A 5,855-nucleotide genomic window follows, 5' to 3' on the forward strand; every position below is an offset into this window, starting at 1 on the left:
CCAGTCTCCCTCAGATTTATCAACCCACAGCATGTTGGTAAATTCAATTGGCTTTAATATTCTCTACGCGATCAGTATTTCCAAGCTTTGTTCAGGTGTATCCTATCAAATTAAATTGCTTCCAATACAAATAAATCTGATTAGCTGAGCACACACACTTACTCAGCGCACTGCTGTGACAGCTGATTGAGAGGTGGATGTTTCATGCACACTAAATTTGATAAATAATTCAAAGTTTTATTATACGCAGATGCTAGGAAGCAATTCCCTGAAGAGCTGAGATGAGAAGGAGCCTGTGTGACTGCTGCAACTGAGTGCTTCTTTAAGGAAGTGAAATACTAACACATAACTTACATGTATGTTTTCACCTGCAGTGAACATGTTTGGTTTGAAGGCCGAAATAACATGGTTATACATGTCAGTGGTATACAGGTCAGTGGTTCCCAACCTTGTACATATATGTATATATATATATATATATATATATATATATATATATACAGTACAGGCCAAAAGTTTGGACACACCTTCTCATTCAATGTGTTTTCTTTATTTCCATGACTATTTACATTGTAGATTCTCACTGAAGGCATCAAAACTATGAATGAACACATGTGGAGTTATGTACTTAACAAAAAAAGGTGAAATAACTGAAAACATGCTTTATATTCTAGTTTCTTCAAAATAGCCACCCTTTGCTCTGATTACTGCTTTGCACACTCTTGGCATTCTCTCCATGAGCTTCAAGAGGTAGTCACCTGAAATGGTTTCCACTTCACAGGTGTGCCTTATCAGGGTTAATTAGTGGAATTTCTTGCTTTATCAATGGGGTTGGGACCATCAGTTGTGTTGTGCAGAAGTCAGGTTAATACACAGCCGACAGCCCTATTGGACAACTGTTAAAATTCATATTATGGCAAGAACCAATCAGCTAACTAAAGAAAAACGAGTGGCCATCATTACTTTAAGAAATGAAGGTCAGTCAGTCCGGAAAATTGCAAAAACTTTAAATGTGTCCCCAAGTGGAGTCGCAAAAACCATCAAGCGCTACAACGAAACTGGCACACATGAGGACCGACCCAGGAAAGGAAGACCAAGAGTCACCTCTGCTTCTGAGGATAAGTTAATCCGAGTCACCAGCCTCAGAAATCGCAAGTTAACAGCAGCTCAGATCAGAGACCAGATGAATGCCACACAGAGTTCTAGCAGCAGACCCATCTCTAGAACAACTGTTAAGAGGAGACTGCGCCAATCAGGCCTTCATGGTCAAATAGCTGCTAGGAAACCACTGCTAAGGAGAGGCAACAAAAAGAAGAGATTTGTTTGGGCCAAGAAACACAAGGAATGGACATTAGACCAGTGGAAATCTGTGCTTTGGTCTGATGAGTCCAAATTTGAGATCTTTGGTTCCAACCGCCGTGTCTTTGTGAGATGCAGAAAAGGTGAACGGATGGATTCCACATGCCTGGTTCCCACTGTGAAGCATGGAGGAGGAGGTGTGATGGTGTGGGGGTGTTTTGCTGGTGACACTGTTGGGGATTTATTCAAAATTGAAGGCACACTAAACCAGCATGGCTACCACAGCATCCTGCAGCGACATGCCATCCCATCCGGTTTCTTCTGCACAACACAACTGATAGTCCCAACCCCATTGATAAAGCAAGAAATTCCACTAATTAACCCTGATAAGGCACACCTGTGAAGTGGAAACCATTTCAGGTGACTACCTCTTGAAGCTCATGGAGAGAATGCCAAGAGTGTGCAAAGCAGTAATCAGAGCAAAGGGTGGCTATTTTGAAGAAACTAGAATATAAAACATGTTTTCAGTTATTTCACCTTTTTTTGTTAAGTACATAACTCCACGTGTTCATTCATAGTTTTGATGCCTTCAGTGAGAATCTACAATGTAAATAGTCATGAAAATAAAGAAAACGCATTGAATGAGAAGGTGTGTCCAAACTTTTGGCCTGTACTGTATATATATATATATATATATATATATATATATATATATGTAGGGGGGGCTGGCTGGTGCGTGACTGGGGAAAAATGTATGATCCTCAATAAATTAGTTTTTAGATTTTAAAAACGTACCCTGTCATGACTGAAAGTTAAAAGTTAAAAGTTGAAGACAAAATCCTGGACTTTAAAAGAGCCTTTGGTTTTTTTGCACTCTTGTCATGCGTGCTGGTTAGTTAGTGCAAATGGTTTATTATTTTGGTGAAAGTTGAAATGAGATGTAGAATCAAGTCATTACGATAGAAAAAAATACTATTTTAAACGTATATTTGTTTTTTTTCTGGAAGCATTCATCTGCACGTGCATTCAAGGACTGTTGGAAATTTGAAAATTTAATGATAATTTCAGTTTTTACATCTTCTGACTGTGATACAGGGGTTAATTTTGGGTTCAGAAAATATTCAAAATAAATACAAAATGCAGCTCTTTAAAGTTGTATGTCCCTCCCCTAAGCCAGTCCCTAATTTTAACTATTTCAACCACTTATCCATTAGGCTAGTGTGCTTTTAGGTGACAATTTCAATTATTTATCCATTACTTTTAGTTAACAATTTCAACTATTTATTCATTAAGCTACTTTTAGCCAACTATATCAACCATTTATCTACTACGCTAGCCTACTTTTAGTTAAGTATTTGAATCATTTATTACTTTTAGCTAATCATTTGAAACATTTATCTATTACTTTTAAATAGCTATTTAAATGTATATATCACTTTTAACTTAGTATTCAAACATTTATCCATTACATTTAGCTAACTATTGTATCTGTTTATCTGTTTACCTATTTCTTTAACCTATTTCCACCATTTGTCCTTTATAGCTAACCATTTCAACCATTTAGCTATTAGGCCACTTTGAGCTAACCATTTCAGCTATTAGGCTATTTTTAGCTAACCATTTCAAGAATTTAATCATTAGGCTACTTCTAACTATTCAAACCATGTATCCATTCATTTTAGCTGACTATTTTAACTATTTATCCATTAAGCTACTTTTAGCCAACTATTTCAACCTTTTATCCACAGCCTACTTTTAGGTAACTATTTTAACCATTTATTGCTTTTAGCCAATCATTTCAAACGTTTATCGATTACTTTTACTATTTAAATGCAGTGGCGGCTCCTGCCAAATTTCTCAGGGGGGGCAATTGTTGTGATGATGGCTGAGGTGACCCGTTCAATGGGTAAATTTGAATTAATTTGGCTCTACAATGACTGAACAATCCACTGTGGTCATCAACAGACTAATTTTCATCAGTTTGCCCACACAAATACCTTTGAATGTGAACAGAGACCTGTTTTACCATTAATCAAATAAAATTGAGTAAGGTGTTCACTCAGAAAAGTTGAAATTCATTTTGTGTTCTGATTAAAGAAATAAATGCAGGCATACCCTACAACTTAAAACAATGCACATTACACAGTATCACTGCTCTTTGGGGGGGGGGGCATTGGGGGGAACGTGTCCCCCTCAATGTATATGGTGACTACTGCCCTGTCAGCATGCATAATTAGGCTACAGTTGTCTGGGTGTGCAAAGGTGAAGTGTGCTGGTCTTGTCATACAAAGTTTGACGAGTGTCAACTGGACAATATGGAGATATTTGCATCTTGAAAGCCGGACTACAAATGTGGATAGACAGAAGAAACACAGGCAAGCCTTAGACGTGATAAGATAAGATATTCCTCACTATATGAAGTAACTGATAACAAGATCTGTATAATGGATTGTATAGAAATGCGTCAGGTTTTTACTTTGTAGACAATTGATCTGTATTTATAGCGTGATGGGATGACAGCATAATGATGTGTGTGGTATCACACGCATTTGCGAGTAGTCCATCCAACAGTATGTGTGTGCAAAGCTGTATGAAAGCTTTGTTATACATAACTTTAGTGTAATTTTGTCGTTTTTTTTTCGCTGTGAAAACACTGGACTACCATCAAGTGTTTGGTCTTGTTGGAAAGCTGCAGTTCCGCTGTTTCGCGTGATATGTGTGGCTTCTCGCCATGACGAACGGTCGCTGAGAAAATCCATAGAGAAGAACGGGTGTGAATTTGGACGCACAATGCGTCGTTCCTTTTTAACCTTTATGTTTAAAAAGCCTCTTGGATCAGCTGGAAAAGTTAGCCATGTTGATCTTGAATGTGACCGCTGCGCAGTGGCACTGCCTCATGTGATGTCGGAATAATCGGAAAAATGAGTTTCCGACCGTAAAGCAATATTTCAGTGGAAACGGTTGACAACGTGTTTTTTTAAACATTTTGAGTGATAAAATACAACATGTCTTCTTTGTAATGTCCATGTTGTCTCCACATTACGACTTAAACGCTCATGAACACACAATGAAGTAAGAACGACTTCCCTACATGGGAAATCGGACCATTCGAGGAGCACATGAATGATACTTGGTGGTTTACATATAACGAAAACACGTTGGGGCAAGCCCTCCTGGAACCCATAGAGATTGCATTGGAGTGCCTGCATTTAGAAAAAAAAGCATTTTACATTGAAGTCTATGAGAGTGAATCGGGAAGATTTCCAGCCAGGCTGATACCGCCCCAAAGGGTCAGAACACGACTTCATACCTGATTGGATATTCAGAGGCAGGACGAGCTGTTTCAGGTGAAAATTATCAGAATAATTAATATATTCTGTGTATATATGACAATAATGATGATGATAATCATACATTTATGATCATCTTTATTTTCTTTTGTGGCTCAAGGAGGGCTGGCACCCTGTTGCCCTCTATTGGCCAGCCGCCCCTGTTTAAATGTATTTATTACTTTTAACTTAGTATTCAAACATGTATCCCCTACTTTTAGCTAACTACTGCAACTGTTTATCCATTTCTTTTAACTATTTCCACCATTAATCCTTTACTTTGAGCTAACCATTTCAACCACGTAGCTATTAGGCTACTTTTTTTTTTTTAGTAGCTATTAGGCTACTTTTAGCTGACCATATTAACCATTTACCTATTAGGCTACTTTTAGCTAACCATTTAGCTATTAGACTACTTTTAGCTAGCCACTTCAACTACTACTACTTTAAGCTAACCATTTCAACCATTTACCTATTAGGCTACTTTGAGCTAACCATTTCAACCATTTAACTATTACTTTGAGCTAACCATTTCAACCATTTAGCTATTAGTCTACTTTAAGCTAACCATTTCAACCACTTAGCTACTAGGCTACTTTTAGCTAACTACTTTAACCATGTATCCATTACTTTAAGCTGACTATTTCAAACATTTATCCATTGACTTCTCGTCATAACTGACTTAATATGGGAGTCTAAATTCTTAATCATTTTTTTCTCTGTTATGTGATTAGTTGGGCTACTTAATTGTTCCATATACCCTGCTGGCAAATCTGCATATATACCAGCAGCCTACCCCCTGCAGATTGGAAGTGCTCCCGTTTGAGAATCACTGAAGCCAGGTTTTAGCCTACTTTATATCTGGAGGCACATGAAAGTAAAAAAGCAACCAACAAAGTGGTATTTAGGTCAAACTGTTTTTCTGAAGGGTTTTTGGAAACAATATTTGTCATGACTACAAACGTTTGGCTGCCAAACTGGAAACTCTGAACAGATTTGCTATCAGTGCAGCAGAATAGTGACCAATAAAATGCTGTCTCGCACATTCGCCAGTTTCAAGAAAAAAAACAGCAGCTGAGCAAACAAGCTCTCCAATCTGGCAAACACACAAATGTTGAGTGCACATGTCCCAAACTGGCCACAATGCCAGTCTGTCTTCTGGGAAAATGACGCAGCGGTAGCCAGGACGTAAGTTGTGCAGAAGCTGTATCTGTGCCCTGAACCTTC

The sequence above is a fragment of the Epinephelus lanceolatus genome, chromosome 21 (genome assembly GCF_041903045.1).
Source record: "Epinephelus lanceolatus isolate andai-2023 chromosome 21, ASM4190304v1, whole genome shotgun sequence".
NCBI classification, from domain to species: Eukaryota; Metazoa; Chordata; class Actinopteri; order Perciformes; family Serranidae; genus Epinephelus; species Epinephelus lanceolatus.